This window comes from Odocoileus virginianus, chromosome X (genome assembly GCF_023699985.2).
Source record: "Odocoileus virginianus isolate 20LAN1187 ecotype Illinois chromosome X, Ovbor_1.2, whole genome shotgun sequence".
Taxonomy (NCBI): Eukaryota; Metazoa; Chordata; class Mammalia; order Artiodactyla; family Cervidae; genus Odocoileus; species Odocoileus virginianus.
In genome coordinates, this window is record NC_069708.1 from 43,489,492 (window position 1) to 43,512,284 (window position 22,793).

The following is a 22,793-nucleotide window of genomic DNA, read 5'->3' on the forward strand; positions in this document are numbered from 1 at the left end:
ACCTATTTGACCATTTCTGCTTCACTGTATGTCAACAGCTCCAATTTTCCACTAGGAACCTTGATAGTATAAAATGTTCAGATCTCTCTTGATCTTCAGTGTCTAAAAAGAAATATACAGTGGTACTCTGTGTAACAAGAGCATTTTTTAACGTCTTCTAACCATTCCTTGATACTGTCAACAAAACATAATGTATACTCTGGTCAAAGAGGATTTCAATTATTTAATAGAAGCATTAATTGCATAAAATAGTATTTCTAAAGTAATTTAGATTCAGCCAAGTGGACTAAAGAATAAAACTTTGTATCAAGCACGGTAGTTTCCCAACTGGAAAAGGTAGAACAAAAACTGGGGACAGGAAATTAAAACCCAATGGTCAAGGAAGTTATAATGAGAGAGCAGTAAGTTTACTGTTCAGTCCAGTTCAGTTGCTCAGTCGTGTCCGACTTTTTGTGACCCCATGGACCACAACATGCCAAGCTTCCCTGTCCATTACCAACTCCAGAAGCTTCCTCAAAAGCATATCCATCTAGTCGGAGATGCCATCCAACTATATCATCCTCTTTCATCCCCTGCTCCTCCTGCCTTGAATCAGGTGGCCAAAGTATTGGAGTTTCAGCTTCAGCATCAGTCCTTGCAATGCATACTCAGGACTGATTTCCTTTAGGATGGACTGGTTGGAACTCCTTCCAGTCCAAGGGACTGTCAAGAGTCTTCTCCAACACCACAGTCCAAAAGCATCAATTCTTTGGCACTCAGCTTTCTTCATAATCCAATTCTCACACCCATACATAACTACTGGAATAACCATAGCTTGGACTAGATGGACCTTTGTTGGCAAAGTAATGTCTTTGTTTTTTAATATACTGTCTAGGTTGGTCATAGCTTTTCTTCCAAGGAGCAAGAGACTTTTAATTTCATGGCTGAAGTCACCATCTGCAGTGATTTTGGAGCCAGAGAAAATAAAGTCTGTTACTGTTTCCATTGTTTCCCCATCTATTTCCCATGAAGTGATGGGACCTGATGCATGATCTTAGTTTTCTGAATGTTGAGTTTGAAGTCAACTTTTTCACTCTCCTCTTTCACTTTCATAAAGAGGCTCTTTAGCTCCTCTTCACTTTCTGCCATAAGGGTGTCATCTCCATAGCTGAGGCTATTGATATTTCTCCTGGCAATTTTGATTCCAGCTTGTGCTTCACCCAGCCTGCCATTTTGCATGATGTACTCTGCATAGAAGTTAAATAAGCAGGGTGACAATATACAGCCTTGACATACTTCTTTCCAGATTTGGAACCAGTTTGTTGTTCCATGTCCAGTTCTCACTGTTGCTTCTTGACTTGCACACAGTCTCTCAGGAGGTAGGTCAGGTGGTCTCACATTCCCATCTCTTGAAGAATTTTCCACAGTTTGCTGTGATCCACACAGTCAGAGGCTTTGGCATCATCAATAAATCAAAAGTAAATATTTTTCTGGAACTCTATTTCTTTTTCGATGACCCAACGAATGTTAGAAATTCAATTTCTGGTTCCTTTGCCTTTTCTAAATCCAGCTTGAACAACTGTAAGTTGTTGGTTCATGTACTGTTGAAGCCTGGCTTGAAGAATTTTGAGCATTACTTGCCTAGAGTGGGAGATGAGTGCAACTGTGCAGTAGTTTGAACATTATTTGGTGATGCCTTTCTTTGGGATTGGAATGAAAACAGACCTTTTCCAGTACTGTGGCCACTGCTGAGCTTTCCAAATTTGTGGGCACACTGAGTGAAGTACTTTCACAGCATCATCTTTTAGGATTTGAAATAGCTCAACTGGAATTCCATAAACTCCACTAGCTTTGTTCATAGTGATGCTTCCTAAGGCCCACTTGACTTTGCATTCCAGGATGTCTGGCTCTACGTGAGTGATCACACCATCATGGTTATCTGGGTCATGAAGATCTTTTTTTTGTATAATTCTTCTGCGTATTCTTGCCACCTCTTCCTAATATCTACTGGTTCCATTAAGTCCATACCATTTCTGTCTTTATTGTGCCCATCTTGGCATAAAATGTTCCCTTGGTATCTCTAATTTTCTTGAAGAGATCTCTAGTCTGTCCCACTTCAGTATTCTTGCCTTGAGAACCCCATGAACAGCATGAGAAGGCAAAAAGATAGGACACTGAAAGATGAACTCCCCAGGTCAGTAGCTGCCCAATGTGCTACTGGAGTTCAATGGAGAAATAACTCCAGAAAGAATGAAGAGATGGAGCCAAAGCAAAAATCCAGTTGTCAATGTGACTGGTGATGAAAGTAAATTCTGATGCTGCAAAGAGTAATATTGCATAGGAACCTGGAATGTTAGGTCCATGAATTAAGGAAAATTGGAAGTGGTCAAACAAGAGATGGCAAGAGTGAACATCGACATTTTAGGAATCAGTGAATTAAAATGGACTGGAATGGGTGAATTTAATTCAGATGACCATTATATCTACTATGTTGGGCAAGAATCCCTTATAAGAAATGGAGTAGCCATCAGTGTCAACAAAAGAATCTGAAATGCAGTACTTGATGCAATCTCAAAAATTACAGAATGATCTCTGTTCATTTCCAAGGCAAACCATTCACTATCAAAGTAATCCAAGTATGCCTTGACCAATAATGCTGAAAAAGCTGAAGTTGAATGGTTCTATGAAGACCTACAAGACCTTCTAAAACTAACACCCAAAAAGATGTCAATTTCATTATAGTGGACTGGAATGCAAAAGTAGGAAATCAAGAGATTCCAGGAATATCAGGCAAATTTGGTCTTGGACTACAAAATGAAGCACGTGAAAGGCTAACAGAGTTTTGCCAAGAGAACACAGTAGTCATAGCAAACACCCTCTTCCAACAACACAAGAGAAGACTCTACACATGCACATCACCAGATGGTCAATACTGAAATCAGCTTGATTATACTCTTTGCAGCCAATGATGGAGAAGCTCCATACAGTCAGCAAAAACAAGACTGGGAGCTGAATGTGGCTCTGATCATGAACTCCTTATTGCCAAATTCAGACTCAAATTGAAGAAAGGAAATGGACCTACTTTCAGTATGACCATTCAGGTATGACCTAAATCAAATCCCTTATGATTATATAGTGGAAGTGACAAATAGATTCAAGGGATTAGATCTGAGATAGAGTGCCAGAAAAAATATGGACAGAAGCTCATGACATTGTACAAGAGGCAGTGATCAAGACCATTCCCAAGAAAAAGAAATGCAAAAACGCAAAATGGTTGTCTGAGGAGGCCTTACAAATAGCTGAGAAAAGAAGAGAAGCAAAAAGGCAAGGAGAAAAGATATATCCATTTGAATGCAGAGTTCCAAAGAATCACGAGTGATAAGAAAGCCTTACTCAGTGATAAGTGCAAAGAAATAGAGGAAAATAATAGAATGGGAAAGATTAGAGATATCTTCAAGTTTTCTGTAGCTAAGCTTAAATGTCTAGGCTCAGTGTTTTCATCCTTTTCAAGAAAGAAGGGAGTGAAATTATCGAGTTTAAGTTGATTGTTTTAGTGATAATGAAGTCTATCATCTAAGTTCATGAAACTACTTTGTATGATGCATTGTGCCCGCTAAATCCATATGTTGAAGCCCTCACCCCCAATGTGATAGTATTTGGAGAAGGATCCCTTGGGAGATAATTTGGTTAGGTGAGGTCGTGAGTCTAGGACTGTCATGATGGGATTAGTGCCCTAATAGAAAGGGATTTCCTGATAGGGATCGCTTCCCTGGTGACTCAGATGGTAAAGAATCTGCCTGCAATGCAGGAGAACTGGGTTCAATCCCTGGGTTGGGAAGATCCCCTGGAGAAGGGAATGGCTACCCACTCTAATATTCTTGGCTGGGAAATCCCATGAGCAGAGGAGTCTGATGGGTTACAGTTCATGGGTTTGAAAAGGGATGGACATGATTCAGTGACTAACACTTTCACTTTTCAGGAAGGTGCACCAAGAGGTCACTTTTTTCTTCCTTCCCATATAAGGACACAGGAATAAGACAGCCATCTATAAGCCAGGAACAGAACTTTACCAGACATTGACCATACTGTGAGCTTGATCTTAGACACCTGGTCTCCAAAACTGTGAGAAAATAAATTTCTAATGTTTAAGCTACTCAGTATATAGTATTTTGACATGGCAGTTTAAATTTACCCAGACAGGGAAACCTGATTAAAAATCATGAAAATAGAACCTAGGACTTTTAAGTTACTAAAAGACTGACTGACATATCAAAATGGGATCTGTCCAGCAAAAAGTAAATGCTGAATTAATTTGCAGAAATGAAATAGTAGATTCCCTGTGAGAACAACAGGTGATACTGTTCTTTAACTCTGTGAGCCAACTTCTTCAATGTTATACTAAATTCAAGGAACTTCCTTTTAAAGGGGAGTGATACAAAGCAATATCCAAAAGAGGATGATCATTGTTATAAGAGGAGGTACGGTGAAAAATAAAGCAGGGCTTAATGGCCAAAGAACTAAACAGATATATCTCCAAAGAAGACATACAGATGGCTAACAAACACATGAAAAGATACTCAACATCACTCATTATCAGAGAAATGCAAATCAAAACCACAATGAGTTACCATCTCACTCTTGTCAGAATGGCTGCTATCAAAAAGTCTACAAACAATAAATGCTGGAGAGGGTGCAGAGAAAAGGGAACCCTCGTAAATGGTTGGTGGAAATGCAAACTAGTACAGCCACTATGGAGAACAGTGTGGAGATTCCTTAAAAAACTGGAAATAGAACTGCCATACAACTCAGCAATCCCACTCCTGGGCATACACACCGAGGAAATCAGAATTGAAAGAGACACATGTACCCCAGTGTTCATCACAGCACTGTTTACAATAGCTAGGACATGAAAGCAACCTAGATGTCCATCAGCAGATGAATGGATAAGAAAGCTGTGGTACCTGCACACAATGGAATATTACTCAGCTATTAAAAAGAATGCATTTGAATCAGTTCTAATGAGGTGGATGAAACTGGAACCTATTATACAGAGTGAAGTAAGTCAGAAAGAAAAGCACCAATACAGTATATTAATGCATATATATGGAATTTAGAAAGATGGTAACAATGACCCTATATGTGAGACAGCAAAAGAGACACAGATATAAAGAACAGGCTTTTGGACTCTGTGGGAGAAGGTGAGGGTGGGATGATTTTAGAGTAGCATTGAAACATGTATATTACTATATGTAAAATAGATCACCAGTCCAAGTTCGATGCATAAAACAGGGTACTCAAAACCAGTAGACTGGGACAACCCAGAGGGATGGGATGAGGATGGAGTGGGAGGAGGGTTCAGGATGGAAGACACATGTACACCCATGGCTGATTCATGTGAATGTATGGCAAAAGCTACCACAATATTGTAAAGTAATTAGCCTCCAATTAAAATAAATTAATTAATTTCTAAAAAGAGCAGGGCCTAATGGAGACTGGGTATAAAGTCTACCATGTTGTACAATAACAGGGGACAGAATTCACATTGTGGTATGAGTAAATGTACCTAGAAGCCCTTCTGGAAATTTGGCTTGTAGTTCTGAGTTTTCCCCTAAATAAAGTGATTTATAAGTTTAGGTAAGAGAAAGAGATATACCATTGAATCACCAAGGTCTTTTCTAATCTTATTTTCATGGTTCTATAACTGCGCTCCTGCATATGGTAATAAGCTTTTGATTTGAAGCTGGATTATCTACCTGTCAGGGATATTGTAGAGAAGTTTCTCACAGTGGGTCACAACTTGAACTATAAAATCTTTAAAGTCTCAAGTATTCAATCATATATTTCAGAGTATGTGATTCTGAGTCCAACACCCCACAAAAACATGTGAGAATAAATGAACATTTTCAGAGCAAAAAAACTGTTATCAAATTTTAGTGGTCTATCCAATATACAATTAAATGTTGAAGTCTTAGTACCCAACACAAAGGAAGGAAAGAGTGAGTATTCTAAAGAAAAAAATCACCATGACTTTTTTAGCATTGTGTTTCAGAGTCTGTGCAGTCCTCCTAGGACACAAGTCTAGACCGAGACTGAGGAATAGAAGCAAAGTTGAAGATAGCATAGTTAAGACATTTATCACAGTATAGAGGGTACAAGTCGCTGCTATTTCATTGGCTCTGAATCATCAAGCAGTGCTGTGATGGCTCTGACCAATAAAAAGAACATGAGGCTTTGGGTATACAATTTGGGTTCAAATCTCAGATTTAGTGGGCTTTCCTGATAGCTCAGTTGGTAAAGAATCCGCCTGCAATGCAGGAGATCCTGATTTGATTCCTGGGTGGGGAAGATCCCCTGGAGAAGGGAACGGCTACCCATTCAGTATTCTGGCCTGTAGAATTCCATGGACTGTATAGTCCTTGGGGTCACAAAGAGTCAGACACAACTGAGTGACTTTCACTTTCACTTTCTTTCTCAGATTTAGTAATTACTAGTGATAAAATGTAGGCAAATTTAAATTCCACAATTATTATGTATTTTTCAAAAAGCAATAATTAGTGCTATGAACTGAGCATTATTAGGTTCCAGGTAGTAATTAATTATTTCAGTTTTATTTCAATTAATTATGCAGTTTAGCATAAAAACCCTACAAGATAGATGTAATGGATAACATTTTACATATGTTCACACATGGTTATACAGTCAGTAAATGGTGCAGTTAATTTATCAAGCATATTTGATTCCAACATCTATACTTTTAGCCGATTGAAATACCCTGCTTCCTGATCTTTATTTTCCGCATCTGTATAATGAGTAAAGTCCTTTGAAATGGCATGGTGAAGTTAGAAATACAATTGTCCCTTGAACAATGCTGGGATTAGGAATGCCAACTCTTCTTGCAGCAAAAGCCTATGTGTAACTTATAGTCAGCCCTGGATATACACACTTGCTCCAAATCTGCATTTCCCCATACCCATATTCTATCAACTGCAGATGATGCAACACTGTAGTATTTACTGTTGAAAAAAGTCCATATATAAGTGGACCCTCAGTTCAAACCTCTGTTGCTCAAGGGCAAACTGTAACTTAAAATATCTAACATACATTAATGGTTCTATGGATCATGGCTTTTATTACCGAACCTACCCTTCTAGGCACATATTAGGGAATCAGGCAGTGAGACTCTTCATTCCTCATTCAAGAAGTTGCACTGCTTGTTTTTTTCTGCAGGAGCCATCTTGAAGGATGGAGAATTTACCCAAAATGTAATGTCCTAGTGGGTAAAAAAAATGACTAACAAGACACTAACGTAACGAAACATTATTTTTGGCTATACACTTTCCCACACTGACAAAGATTATTTGTGCGTGTAATACAGACAAACACACATACACACACATTCTAATGTGGGAAAAGATGCAGAGAATAGACACTGCTGGTACTAGAGTTAAATCAAATGATGTTTCTGAAGGGCAACACAGCTTCATATATCAAAAGCCTTAAAATTGTCCAACAGCATCGAAACATATATATTATCTAGGGTGAAACATATCACCAGCCCAGGTTGGATGCATGAGACAAGTGCTCGGGCCTGGTGCACTGGGAAGACCCAGAGGGATCGGGTGGAGAGGGAGGTGGGAGGGGGGATCAGGATGGGGAATATATGTAAATCCATGGCTGATTCATGTCAATGTATGACAAAAACCACTACAATATTGTAAAGTAATTAGCCTCCAACTAATAAAAATAAATGGGGGAAAAAAATTGTCCTTACCCTTAACCCAGCAATATTTCTTCTAAAAATGTATCTTCAGAAACTAATCATTTGTGGACAAAAATTTATGTACATGAGCTTCATTAAAGCATGATTTATACTGCTGATAAATTGAAAACAACCTAAATCTCCAACATTAAGAGAGTTGCAAAATAATGTATGGTCACGAAACATTATGCAACTATCAAAAACATGTTTCCGTGTGCCATGAGAAAATCTTTACAGTATATTTGTAAGTAAAAATACCAGGATAAATAACGCCATACAACAATTTCAATTTTTGTTAAACTGTTGTATGCATACATACATATACACACAACCTATGCATAGGAAATTTTTTGGAGGGATATAAACTATTAACAATGATTATCTTATAAAGGTGGGATTATTTTTTAATATTCTCACTTACCATTTTCTTATTTTAAAAATGAATCAACTTGCAGTTACAAATAGCATGAGGAAAATCCTGGATGGGGGCCTGATGTCTCAGACTGACAGTTCAAATACACAAGTAGTTACATGAGTGTTGCAAACCTGCCCTGAATATGTGTGATAGCAGGATATTGGGCCTCATTAAGTTCTTCCAATATATCAAGTGACTTACCTTTCCAAAGGGAAATGGGTGATGACCTGAAGAGAAAAATGTCTTGCCTCATTTTTTCATGAGGTCATCTGTTCCTGTGTCTTACCTTTGGGTAATATATAAACATCACTGTGAGCAGTAGTACTTCTCTTCTTGAACATCTTAATCAATAAACCTACACATTATATCTAGGGTGAAACAGATCACCAGCCCAGGTTGGATGCATGAGACAAGTGCTCGGGCCTGGTGCACTGCGAAGACCCAGAGGGATGGGGTGGAGAGGGAGGTGGGAGGGGGGACCGGGATGGGGAATACATGTAAATCCATGGCTAATTCATTTCAATGTATGACAAAAACCACTGCAATGTTGTAAAGTAATTAGCCTCCAACTAATAAAAATAAATGGAAAAAAAAACAAAATAAAAACAAAACAGCCAACCGATTTTCAAGCCTGATTTTCTACTAAGCATGCATGTATGTGAAGAGAAAGATAACTCAGTAACTCCATATTTTATCAGTTTTCATGACAGGAATAAGTACAATTCAAGCAAAACTCGAGAAGAATAAAAAAGAATATTCTGTATTAAGGTCAGTCAGTGAGGTTATGAGTCAAAGATAGGAGATTGGAACAAATAAACTATAATTACCTTGGTGTCAAAGCAGCCTCTGGAATTTCTAACACAAAGAGTTCTTTTTCAACTAGATCTCTGTTAGAAAAATAAAATTCACTTTTTTTTTTGTTTTTTACTGTTTTGGTATTTTACAATCTTTTTTTTTTTTTTTTGACAATATAAACTCTTCCTTCCAGGAATTTAGGAATTCTGTTTCTTGAAACCTAAATTCCATTTTTCTAAATCTATAGCTGATTTGTCATTTGGTTTAGAAGTAGATAATTTAAAAGAGCAATGTTTAATGTCAATATTCAGTATGTGAAATCCAATATGAATTGGCTAAAACATTTTGAATTGACTGCCTCATTGATTAGCATCCATTTTATAAGCACAAACACTGTTATGCTTATGTAAGTTATTTAAGCTAAATGGAATGAAAGTTTCTGTTTTCCACTTCACAAATTTCTGCAAGAACCCACAGCTTCCCAGATATATGCCAATTTCATATTCTCCTTCTGTGATTAGAAGCTATATATAAATTCATACACAATTTTGGCAGTAAAATGCTTGGCATTTGTAGAAATAAAATAAGATAAACCCATACTCTAAACATTAGCAGATTCTCCCTTCCCTGGTGTGCCTAAGGGTCTCTCATCCAATCTCTTCTCCCAGTATCCAAATTGTTCAGAACGGCAATACAAGCTTTTGGATTGAAGTTCTAAATCCCAAGCCTTTTTAGATTCCCATGTTGAGAAGAAGGTCTGACAGTTTAAATTTCACATTTGTTTTATTGTTGATATAAAACTAATGGACACCCCAGAAATGATTGGACTCCCAAATCCATGTAATTTAAAATATTAACCATTGCTGGCCTATGTATAGAGAGCTGAAACAGACAATTTGGAGCAAATGCAAATTCCCCCTTTATCCCTCTGCTATACTGAACCAATTTGTGTGAATTGAAAAGTACTAAAATGAATGAGCATAGATATGAAATGTGAATTGTATTAGATATTTCTATTTATCCTGAAAATGTATGCAGGCTCAACCTTAGGGATTGAGAATAGATCTTACAGAATTTTTAATAAGGAATCTTCATTTTTAGAAGCATTAATAGGAGAATAGGGGAGGGACATTTGCTCAGTGTTTTAACAAGGGATAGTATCAGAACTTTGGTTCAAGTCACAGTTATTAAGATCTGGATGTCAGAAGCCAGCAGGGTTCAGGAACACAAATCCAATGCAGATAATTACAGATGCTCCAATGACCCAGTCTCCTCTCAAACCCTTGCTATCACTTACTCTGTTATAAGGAACTAGGGTTCTTCCTGACAGAGCTATGGGCTGTTCATGGATAATAGGGCATACATAGATAAATAACACTCACCCTGACAGACTATAATAATCTACAAGTGACAAGAGTTCTTCTTCCCTGGCTGAAGGAAGGAGAGGAAAAGAGAAATCATTGAGGATGCAAGACCTAACTTCTTCCAGTTAAAAGATCACAATGTGCTTACACACTGCCTAACTGCATAGCAGGATGCAGTAGAAATAAGTACAATATACAAGGAGTCAGATTTTAGTCCATGTTTGTTTGTTTGTTTGTTTTACAAGCTGTGAGACTATGGCAAGTCACTTGATCTCCTTAGACCTTACTATCTCTAAAATAGAGACTTTTCCCTAAATCCAGGGATCCCAAACTCAAATGCCTGGAAGAGATAGGCAGGTGATATAATTCAGATCATGTAAATGTGTCTCTTGTGTGAAAAGCAATAGCCAGAGAAATAGGAAAGGTTATAGCAATTGATTTCCTGCATTAGAATCAGAAAACAATAGGGAGTGGTGGGAAGTGAGGTAAACTGGAGAGCCGTAGTTTCATTTTTTTTTTTTTAATTTTTATTAGTTGGAGGCTAATAAAGAGAACAGCCACTACTCAGCTCATTTCTCCAACAGATCATTGCTCTGAGAGAGTACAGGTTCCATTTTGCCACACATTCTGATTCTTCAAAGATACTAGATATCCAGATTTTTTATGCAAACTCTCCCACATGTCTTTATGTTAGCAACTAGTTTGAGTTACTTTATGTTACTGCCCACATCAAACAAAACATGCCTTGGATTGGATCTGTCCTGCAGATAGCCAGTTTGCAACCTCTGACTCGGATAACCTATGAGACTCCATTGTGACATTAATAAGATCCACTTAGCTATTTTAAAATCCTGGTCTTAGTTTCTGCCAATGCCATTTCTCTGTTTAATCTCTGCTCCTTAGCTATACCCCAGCCTTTCCCATTCACCTTTCTTCTTGTGGTCACTGTCTTTGACACCACTGTAATCTTCTCTGCTTCTTCAGCCAGCCCTCATCCACTAATACTTGAGAAGACCCAACCCTGACTACTTACTATACATGATCTCCCAGCCATGGCCCTTTCACTACTATAGCCTAAACATACTTACCCATCAAATCCTACCCACTATAGCCAGTTTTAAAACACTTAGAATTAGTCAGTCTGTGCCTTGACTATGTATCACATTCACCTATGTGAATATGTATATGACTTTGAATGGAGAGATCAACTTACTCTTATATGAGAATTTTCCAGATAAGTGCAACTTGAATGGTAGGTATCTAGGTCCATTTGGGCTGCTATAACAAAAATAAGCTTATAAATAACAGAAATTTATTTTTCACAGTTTTGGAGGCTTGAAGTTAGAGAATAGGGTGCTAGCATGGTCTAGTGAGGACCCTCTTCTGAACTGCAGATTTCTCACTATATCTTCACATAGTGGAAGGGCTGAGTCAGCTCTCATGGGCCTGTTTTATAAGGACATTAATAGCATTCATGAGGATTCCACCCTCAAGATCTGAGGACAACCAAAAGGCCTCACCTCTGAATACCATCATATTTGGTGTTAAGATTTCAATACACTAATTTCGGAGGGATACAAGCATTCAGACCACAGTCATAGGCTTCTATCACTTTATGTGATAAAAGCTTTATGTTTATCTGAATATGTACTCTTCTAATGAATGGGTAGGCAAACGAATTAATTTGGTTGCAGAAAGTGTTTTCAGGGTTTTGTACAATAGTAAAGCAGAATTCTTTGGGGATAATTAACATTTTAAATGAGGTACTGTCACATCTTCCCTGACAGCCTCAATATTATCATTTGCCAGCAAGGTCAGAATTTTCCTAATATATATGAGTCCAGCCATTGCTTTATCAATAAAATTTTGAGAGACTAAGACTACTGTTTCAAGCTCTTTAAACTGAAGGAGCATATTTACTAACTACTGTTATGTAGAGGCATCTGGTCCCATCAATTCCTGGCAGATAGATGGGGAAACAATGGAAAAAGTGAGAGACTTTATTTTCTTGTGCTCCAAAATCACCGCAGATGGTGACTGCAGCCATAAAATTAAAAGACGCTTGCTCCTTGGAAGAAAAGCTATGACCAACGTAGAAAGCATATTAATAAGCAGAGACATTACTTTGCCAACAAAAGTCAGTCTAGTCAAAGCTATGGTTTTTCCAGTAGTCATGTATCAATGTGAGAATTGGACTATTAAGAAAGCTGAGTGCTGAAGAATTGATGCTTTTGAACTGTGGTGTTGGAGAAGACTCTTGAGCGTTCCTTGGACTGCAAGGAGATCCAGCCAGTCCATCCTAAAGGAAATCAGTCCCAAATATGCATTGCAAGGACTGATGCTGAGGATAACATTCCAATATTTTGGCCACCTGATGTGAAGAACTGCCTCATTGGAAAAGATCCTGATGCTGAGAAAGATTGAAGGCGGGAAGAGAAGGGGACGGCAGAGGATAACATGGTTGGATGACATCGCTGACTCAATGGACATGAGTTTGAGTAAGCTCCAGGAATTGGTGATGGACAGGGAAGCCTGGCATGCTGCATTCCATGGGGTCGCAAAGAATCAGACACAAATGAGTGACTGAACTGAACTGAACTGAACTGAGAGACCTAATTTGTTGAAATTTGGCTTTGAGACTAAATTCCCATTTGGAACAGACATTATTGCAGAGAGGTAGAGAGAATAGTCATGGTGTCAAATACGACACTCCTTTTACCTTAGGCAATTATTTAACTTATGAGCCTCAGTTTCCTCTTCTGTGAAATGAGTATGGTCATTTTAATATATATGTCATAAGACTGACGTGATGACCAAAGGTGATCACGCTTTTCATAGTGTTCTCACGTAAGAAGCACAGAATAAAGGCCCTAAGATATAATATGGTATCAGCAAAGCCTAACATAAAATAGACTATATTAAGAAAAATGCAATCCTAATAGACCGTATTAGGAGGAAAATGTGTATATGGAGATGAGATTCAGTATACCTTGGGGGAGGACAAGTAGCCAAAGGCAAGATTTCCACTTGGAAGTTACTAGAAAGGTTTCTATTCCTTAGAATTTAAGTCCTCCAGGCTCACTACCCTTCTTTTCTCTGTTCAATAAAAGTTCCAAGCTTCTTCCCAACACATGTCCTTTGCACATGCTAATACTTCTGCCTGCAACACTCAGCCTTAACTAAGCCCCCCATCACCTTAGACTGATGATTTCCTATATTTCCTTTAAATCTCAGCTTCCATGAATTCCCCAAGGTGTATTTTCCTTGGCCTCCCCATCTTAGGATTCTCTATTAATGTTTCTCATAGCACTCTGCATTTGTCCTTTCACTAAATTTATCAAAATATGTAACTATATATATTTTATGAGGTTAAAACATATCTGTCTCCCTCTTCCAACTGTAACCTCTCTAATGCCAGGGGGTGTGTCTATATTAATTCTCTTATTCAATACTTATTGAACAAAAGAATGTCAATGGGAGAATTAATTTTAAAAATTCCTAGATGAGGGAACCAACTTGAATTAAGTTCACATTAGGATCTAAATAACTGTCATTCATTCCTTTCTGAAAGCACGTTTGGATGGCTGGGAAGAGAGCAAAGGAAAGTGGGTGACACTGTGGAGGAGGAAAGAGTGAAGATAGGAGTAGTAGAAGCTGAACACAATATAACTTTGGCCTTTGCTCCACCAGGTTAGGGCCACCAGCATGCCCTGACTGACTGAGCCTATAAGATGGGCTGCCATCTCACACGGTGTCATCCTTTCATTTGTAAATTTATTTCAGGTGAGCATATAAGGCAGACACTAAAGTTTGAGAGTTCAAGATTTTAAGATTTGTTTTGCTGAAATTGTCAGCTTAAATGGCTCCACGTTTCTCTTCCAAGATTTATAAACTGACAAGACTGACAAGTTTGCTGTCTTCCATCTTTGAAATGGACATATCTAGTTGGGGAAAGTGTACTGAATATGTTTACAGAGGTGACATATTCTTTTTTTAAGACTGAAATAAGCAGACATCAAAGAGTTCATATTGTCAGATTCTCTCCCTAAACTCTAAGCACATAGCAGACCTTTCTGGCACATTGGATGCCAAGGATGGGGTGCGAGTGCGAGGCATGTAGCATTTTCTGCCAGGATTTGGGCTTTCCAAAAAGCTGATTGCTTTCTCATGGAGGGGTTGATCTTTTCAAATTCTTAATGCCTTCCACTCTAAGTTTTAAAGAAACATTTCTGTTATAGAACTGGAATATTATTAAAAAGTGAAACTATCAACTGCTGAAGGGCTTCCCTGATACCTCAGTTGGTAAGGAATCTGCCTGCAATGCAGGAGACCTGGGTTCAAACCCTGGGTTGGGAAGTTTCCCTGGAGAAGGGAAAGGCTACCCACTCCAGTATTCTGGCCTAGGGAATTTCATGGACTGTATAGTCCATGGGGTCGCAAAGAGTTGGACAAGACTGAGCGACTTTCTCTCACTTCAACTGCTGAGAGACTGAGAGAAATGGATGGATGGTGTTTGGGTTTACGGACTTACACATATTGAATGGTTACTACATCACAGACTTTTTATACACACTATCTCATTTAATTTCCAAAACTTCCCTAGAGACAGATACCACTTTCCCCATTTTGCAGCTGAAAATATAAAGCTCATAGAGTTGCCTACCCAAAGTGACACAGCCAGTATGTAGCAGAGCCCACATTCAAACTCAGGTCTGTCTGGCTCTGAACCTCAGCCATTCTTCACCATCTTATGCAACTTCTTAGATGTATGTATAATGCAGCATTATATCTATAAAAACAGAAACCATATCAATCATGCCACACTGCTAAGTACTTTGTTCTTCCCACCTCTCATCAATATTCAATGTGGAATCCTACCACAATTTTCTTTCCACTTTAATCCCAGTACAAATGTGGATACAGAATGAGCATCAAAATATTAAGGAAAACAGAACTGAAAGATTCTTTGGGATAAGGAGTTTATGTTATTCCCATTTTAGTATCCCCAAAACCAAGCATAAATCCTGGCTCATAATAGAGGTTCAACAATATTTGAATGAAGAGAGAAAATATTTGGGAGCTTATCAAGGAGTTCCCTTAGTGGTGGAAACACTTGGATGTTTATTTGCTGAGAGAGATCTCCTTTCACTGCTGGCTGTATAAACTCTACATCCACCCAGGGATGATTGGATCATGACTCACACACCCAACATGAAAACTGTTAATGACAATGAAATCAATGCCCAGGGCTGAAAATTTAGGAAATGGCAAAGGTATTATTTTTTCTCATTCCTAACTACTTAGGAAGGGTATATACTATTATCATATCCCCCAGAAAGGCAATTAGCTATTAGCACCAGGCACTATGCTAGTCACTGGAAATACAAAGATAAATGAACCTCAAATACTACTTTGAGAGAGCTCACAACCTAGTTGGGAAGACAGACCCATAAGCATTATGATTTTATATGAAATATAACGAAGAGTAATGGTAGATATAAACAAGTTATTTAAGAAACTCAGAGGAAGGGCACCTGACAAACCTGGTATTATAAAGGAAAACTTCCTGGAGGAACTGATACCAAAATTGAATTTCGATGGATATATAGCAGTTAGCCAGGAAAGACATATATTTGGAAGTGATCACCATATAGGTAAGAGTTGAAAAATGGTTTCCCTGATGGTTCAGCAGTAAAGAATCGGACTGCAATGAAGGAAATGCAGGATCAATCCCTAGGTTGGGAAGATTCCCTGGAGAAGGAAATGGCAATCCACTCCAGTATTTTAGCCTGGGAAATCCCATGGACAGAGGATCTTGGTGGGCTACAGTCCTTGGAGTCCCAAATTGTCAGACACGATGGAGTGACTGAACATCAAGAGTTGAAACGGTGAAAGTGGATAAGATCTCCAGCGTAAAATTTGCAGAGTAATACTACCTTTGGAACTAAACTATAACTCTAGAGAATATCAACTTTGGGGGCTCAAAAGGAGACCATAAGGAAACAAAGAAGGACCAGTGAGACACAGGATAAATAAAAGTTTTTGTGTTACTTGAATGGCCACTCAAATGTTCATGTGTAAGTGTGCTCATTCACTCAGTCATGTCTGACTCTATGATCCCATGGACCATAGCCTGCCAGGCTCCTCTGTCCATGGAATTTCCCAGGCAAGAATAAGTACTACTGTTTTCTATCTATAATAAGCAAAAATTGGAAACTTGAATGCTCAATAGCTGGTGAATGGGTAAACAAACTAAGGTGCATGCATGCCTGCTATGATGCTTTAGTCCTAACTCTTTGCAACACCATGGACTTTAGCCCTCCAGGATCCTCTGTTCATGGGCTTCTCCAGGCAAGAATACTGGGGTGCGTTGCCATGGCCTGCTCCCAGGAATCTTCCCAACCCAGGGATTGAACCTGTGTCTCCTTCATTGGTAGGTGTGTTCTTTACCACCAGTGCCACCTGGAAAGCCCCAATGAACTACTAATACACCAAAAAAAACAGATGAGTCTCAAAAACATCATGCTATAAGAAAGATGCCAAAAACCAAACAGTAAATACTATATAATTTCTTTCACATGAAGTATTTTAAAGGAAAAACTGACCTATAGTTATCCAGGTAACAGATTAGCAGTTAGCTGAGTCTGGGGAGGGAGAGAGGACTGACTGAAAAGAGGCAAGAGGGGACTTTGGGGGGTGAAGGAGATACTCCTTATCTTATTACAGTGGTAATTACAGGAGCGTGCACACTTATCATACTCAGCCAATGGTATACTTAAAATGAGGACATTTTACTGTAAGTAAACTGTATCTCAATAAGGTCAAAAAAACCTTAAGATAAAATGATCTGTAGTGAAACTTCCCTAGCTGTCCAGTGACTAATACTCAAATCTCCCAATTCAGGGGCCCAGGTTCCACATGCCACAACCAAGAACTAGCACAGCCAAAATAAATAAATAAATATTAATTTTCTTTAAAAGTAGCCTGTAATGTCACAGAAGTCAAATAAGTATTATAGTATTATATCCCCAAAACAGTATTAAGTATATAACTTCTCAGAAACCAAGATTTTTGACATTTCAGGATGGGGAGCTTAAATCAACAATGATAAGTGCAGGACTGATATCCTATAAAACACAAAGTGGGTGGGGGTTACCCATTGGTATTTAGAAGATAACTAGTAATATGTGTAGGAGATATTTGATGGAACATGAAAGCAAAAGCTAGACTGCAGTTAGTTGCAGAGTGAAGTTAGAAAATAAGGATTCTGAATGTATATTACCCTTCTGAGAAATTCAGACAGAAAACAGAATGGTAGCAACAGAGCTCAAGGAAGGGTGGGTAGTGCTCATTTTTGGAGAATTTTTTCTGTATTTATAGACCGAGAGTAAGGAATCAGTAGAGAGGGAGGGGACTGTGAAGATTGCAGGGATCATAGCGAGGAGTGAGGATAAGGGTTAAAGTGGAATGATTTGTCTTGAAAAGACATGAAGAGGGCTATAGATACAGATAGGTTTGTAAGTAGAAGGATTGGAAATTGAGGGAGGACATTCTGATTCCCTATGTCATCTTTTGAAAAGGTGTGAGTCCACATTTGAATAGTGAATTGAGAAGAAGGATAATTTTTGGAATAGCCATGAATAGCCAGATCAACCAAAAGGACTGAAGGGCAATATGGAAGGCTCAGATGTAATAATCAGCTGTTGTAATGTTACCAACATGAATTCATATTTTTGGTTTATTTCAGCAGGGCTCCATTCCTCCACATATGGATGAGAAGTATTTTAGAATTAATTAATCATCTGAGTTTGGCTGAATGAGAATGGTGCTACTGAAGCATAAGAGAAAGAATTTGAAGGTGTTGTTAAAGGGATCATTTTAACATTGTGTCCAAGTTGAACATAGATGAAAACAATCCAAAAGAAATTGATAAATTAAGGCAAAATAGAAAAGTCAAAGGAGCCAGGGGGACTAATTAGGTTATAAAAAGGAAGGGAAGTTGGTAGGTAATTTCTGAGAGACCTGGACATTATAGATGTGATTAGAGAAAAAGCATATCAAAAATTTTCCCCACCCCTCCCCAATCCCATCCCCACCCCAGCAACCCAGGGATTAAGGGTTTTCTTTTGTGCTCAGGAACTCCTTGCTTCAGTTTTTAGAGATGTATAAAATTCAATGAAATTTAAAGATTTCACAGGTAGTAAAGATCTAGTCAATGGTGAGAGGCTGCAATAAAAAAAAGGGTACAAATCACTGAAATTGAGGAGGTTAAAGTCTTAGAGGGAAAATGTTTCTCATGTATAGCGTATGCTCAGTAAATGACTGTCAATATATGAATGGAGGGATTGTATGATGATGGATTCTGCAGATGGCTTAAGAATGATGGGTATTCAATAGGGAAAGATTCCTGGAAGAGGTAGATCCTGAAGTAAGAAATATCAAAGAGGAATCATTATGGCCAAGGTAATATGATTAGTTGGTTCTGTCACTTGCAAGATATTGAAGATTGTGAGTCACATGCCATAGTTCCTGTTTTCAGTGAAAGTTCACAGAAAATCATATTGAGCAAGGTAATAAAAAGTGGTAGTGAGATTTTTTTAATTTTATGCATTTTTAAAGATTTGTTTCTGTTTACATTTATTACAAAATATTGGTTATATTCCCCCGTGTTGTACAATACATACTTGAGCCTATCTTACCACCCAATATTTTGTATCTCCTACTCCCACAAGTGTCAGTTGCTCAGTCGTGTCCAACTCTTTGTGACCCATGGACTGTATCCTGCCAGGCTACTCTGTCCATGGAATTCCCCAGGCAAGAATACTGGAGTGGATAGCCAGCCATTTTCTTCTACAGGGGATCTTCCAGACCCAGTGATCGAACCTGGGTCTAATGCATTGCAGAGAGGTTCTTTACCATCTGAGCTACTAGGGAAACCCTGCTCACCTAAGGGTGTTAGGGAGAATCTGGAGAGTGAGAACAAATAAGCAATTTTAGTGGCCATTACCCAGGCACACCCAGTTTAAAGAGTAAGACTAATTATAAATATATATGCACTCTATATATTGAGAGATTCTATGCGTCTGATTCATTTGATCATCAGAATCTTATAAGATAGACAGTATTATTATTTTCATTTTACAGAGGGGAAAATAAAAAGGTTTAGAGATGTCAACTCCCCCAGAATCACACAGTTTATAAGTGGCAGAAATGGGACTCCAAACAGGTATGGTTCCAACTCTTTAGTGCTTTTCATATTAACCTATTTATGTATCTCTTGGACCTTATGAGTGGTTGTACTCCTGCTGCTTCCCATATCCAATAGAATATAGTTATTAACTTGAAATTCAGTCAAAGCAAAGGATTACCCTTCTTCTATAGTCCAACAAATGAATTATCTTAATTGTACCAAGTTCCTAAGTAAAATATCATAGCTAGTAAGTGAGCAGCTGCATCGTCCCATTAAAACTATTAACATTATGATTCTTACCTCATCAAAATCATATCTGGAAATATTATATGAGAAAACATCAATTTTATAATTAAAAAACAAAAATCACTAAATTGTAAGGAATAATTCTTTGAAAACCACAAACTACCAAAAGCCAACTAAGATAAAATAGACAATCTGAATAGTTAGGGACTATTTTATTTATTTATTTATTTATTTATTTAATTTCGTGGTTTTAGGGAAACCACTAAAACAGCTGAACTCATAATTAGAAGCTCCCTAAAAAAAAGGAAATCTCCAGGCTCAAACAGTTTCACAGTTTCAAGGAGATATTTAAAGAAATATCAACACCATTTGTACACAGTCTTTTCAAGAAAACAGATGAGGAAGGAACACTTCTCAATTCATTCTATGAGACCAGTATTATCTTAACAACAAAGACCAGATAAAATGGCACAAGAAAATGATAAACTGATATTTATCATGTTTAGATGCAAAAATTCTTAATAAAATACTAGCAAATTGAATTCTGCACCTTACAAAAAGGATTATACACTGTTACCAAGTGGGATTTATTCCAGGTTTGCAAGAATGATTCAAAACAAGAATATCAGTTAATGTAATACATTGTATCAAAAGAATATAGAAAATAAACATGATCATCTCAATAGATTCAGAAAAATCTCATTTCTATGATAAAAAATACTCAGTAAACTAGGAATAGAGGGGAACTTTTTCACCCTGATATGGAGTATCTAAAAACCTTACAGATAACTTTTGATGTTATATAGTCAAATATAGTCAAAAATAGTCAAAGACTGAAGGCTTTCCTCTGAGATCAGGAACAAGGCAAGAATGTCTTTGTTATTCTACACAGTACTGGAAGTTCTAGCCACTGCAATAAGGTAATTAAAAGAAATAAAAGGCAATCAGGTAGTAAAGGAAGAAATAAAACTTCCCCTATTTGTAGATGACAAGGAAATCCCCTAAAAGGAATCTACAAAAACCAAAAAAGTTCTTAAGAAATAAAAAGTTAGTTCACAAGATACATCAACTCACACAAATCAATTAAATTACTATATAGTAGCACTGAGGATATGGAAAATTAAATTCACAATTTATTCAGAGGAAATAACATAATTTGGTATAAATATAACAAAACATACACAGGGTCTGTATGCTAAAACATAAAATCCTGATAAAAGAAATTAAAGATATCTAAAGAAAAGAAGAGGCATACCATGTTTATAGTTTGGAAGAATAAACACAGTAAAGTTGTCAAATTTCCCAAAATTGACCCATAGATTGCTAGTGCAATCACTGTCAAAGCCATAGCTTTTTTTTTTTTTTGGTAGACACAGACAAGATTTTTCTGAAATGTATATGGAAGGGCATGGTTCCTAGAATAGCTAAAACAATCTTGAAAAAAAGAATCATATGGGGTATTAAGGCCTCACATTTATCTATAACATTCAAAATAGTGTGCTACTGGTGGAGGGATAGACATATACAACAACTAAACAAAATATAGAATGCAGAAATATACCCATGCAGATGTGCCCAATTGATTTTGGACAAAGAGGCAAAAGAAATTCAATGGGGGAGGGGCAGCCTTTTCAATAAATGTTTCTGTAGTAACTAGACATTCATTGCACAAAATACAGAAGTACCCTATATACACTGTAAAACTTTGAGAAACATAGGAGAAAATTATCAGGATGTAGGGCTAGGCAAACAGAATTTAGACTTGACACGAAGAGCACCAATCATAAGAGAAAAAATATAAAATAGACTTGGTGCATCCTTAGTTGCTTCAGTCAGGTCCAACTCTTTGAGACCCTATTGATTGTAGCCCACCAGGCTCCTCTGTCCATGGGATTACTGGAGTGGCTTGCCATGCCCTCCTCCAGGGAATCTTCCAGACCCAGGGACCAAACCTGCACCTCCTGCGACTCTTGCATTGCAGGCAGAATCTTTACCACTGAACTGCCTGTTCTTCAAAACAAAAAAAGAAGGGAGCCACTTAAAACATGATTCTCCTGGATAAAACCTTACTGCAATTACCCCTGGACATAAATGAATAAAGAATAAGCAGCAATATATTGGGATGCAGCAATATCCTGGAATGTCTCTAGTAAAAATATCCTATTGTAATCTCTTCTGTATGAGGACATTCATACAATCAATCAATCTCTTATAGTCATGTCACTGTTTATGAGAGTCCAGTCCACAGCTTATGAAAAAAAAATACTTTGAAAGAGTATGTTACTTTAAGACTACTGATTTGAGAGAGAGAGAGAGAGAGAGAGAGAGAGAGAGAGAGAAGGTAATATTTAATAAATATTAATGGGAAGAGCAGTCTCAAATATTTAATTCTTCCAAGTCCTGCCTCTGATCTATATGAAAATGACACAGCCATCCCAACCCAGTCATCCTCAGTTGCCTCAGAATGAGAGACACAGATAGTCTCTCAGGTAGCTGATCCAGTATTATTAACAGTTTTCTCTGTTAATGAATTGGTCTTGCTGAAAAGCACACAGTTGGGTCTGTTTGTGGATGGGAAGCAGAAGCCCTAAAGTACTTCTGCTGCTTCTCTTTCATCAGCCTGAAAGAGTTTTCTGTGGTAGCAGCTGTCTGGGGAAGTTTACTGAGCTTGAAGACCTAGTTTGATTTGAGTAATTTATTAATGATTTGGAAAAAAACTAATTAAAATTGTGTTTGATTCTAAAGTTAGAGCTCCTACAGGGGCCTAGAAGGAATAGAAGTGTAAAAGGAAACATTTCAAAAGATTCTGAGTTTGCTATTCCCCCATCTTCCCTCCAATATCTTCCTCTCTTCATCTCACTCTGATTCATTTGTTTCTATCTCTTTCTCTATTTGCACACACACAAAATACACAAACACATGCACACACACACACACACACACACACACACACCACTGCTAATTAGAGACAGCATGTGAGAATAACCCTCTTTGGGGGAGAAGATTCACTCACTATCATAATCCAGGAATTAGACTCAGAGAGCT

At 37.8% G+C, this 22,793-nt stretch overlaps 1 long non-coding RNA gene across 2 annotated transcripts in view; it reads right to left on the bottom strand.

Moving 5' to 3' along the window:
* The window catches only part of LOC139033173 (uncharacterized), a 417,354-nt gene that overhangs the window by 169,275 nt on the left and 225,286 nt on the right, over nucleotides 1-22,793 (bottom strand). The gene's annotated exons all lie outside the window — the stretch shown is intronic.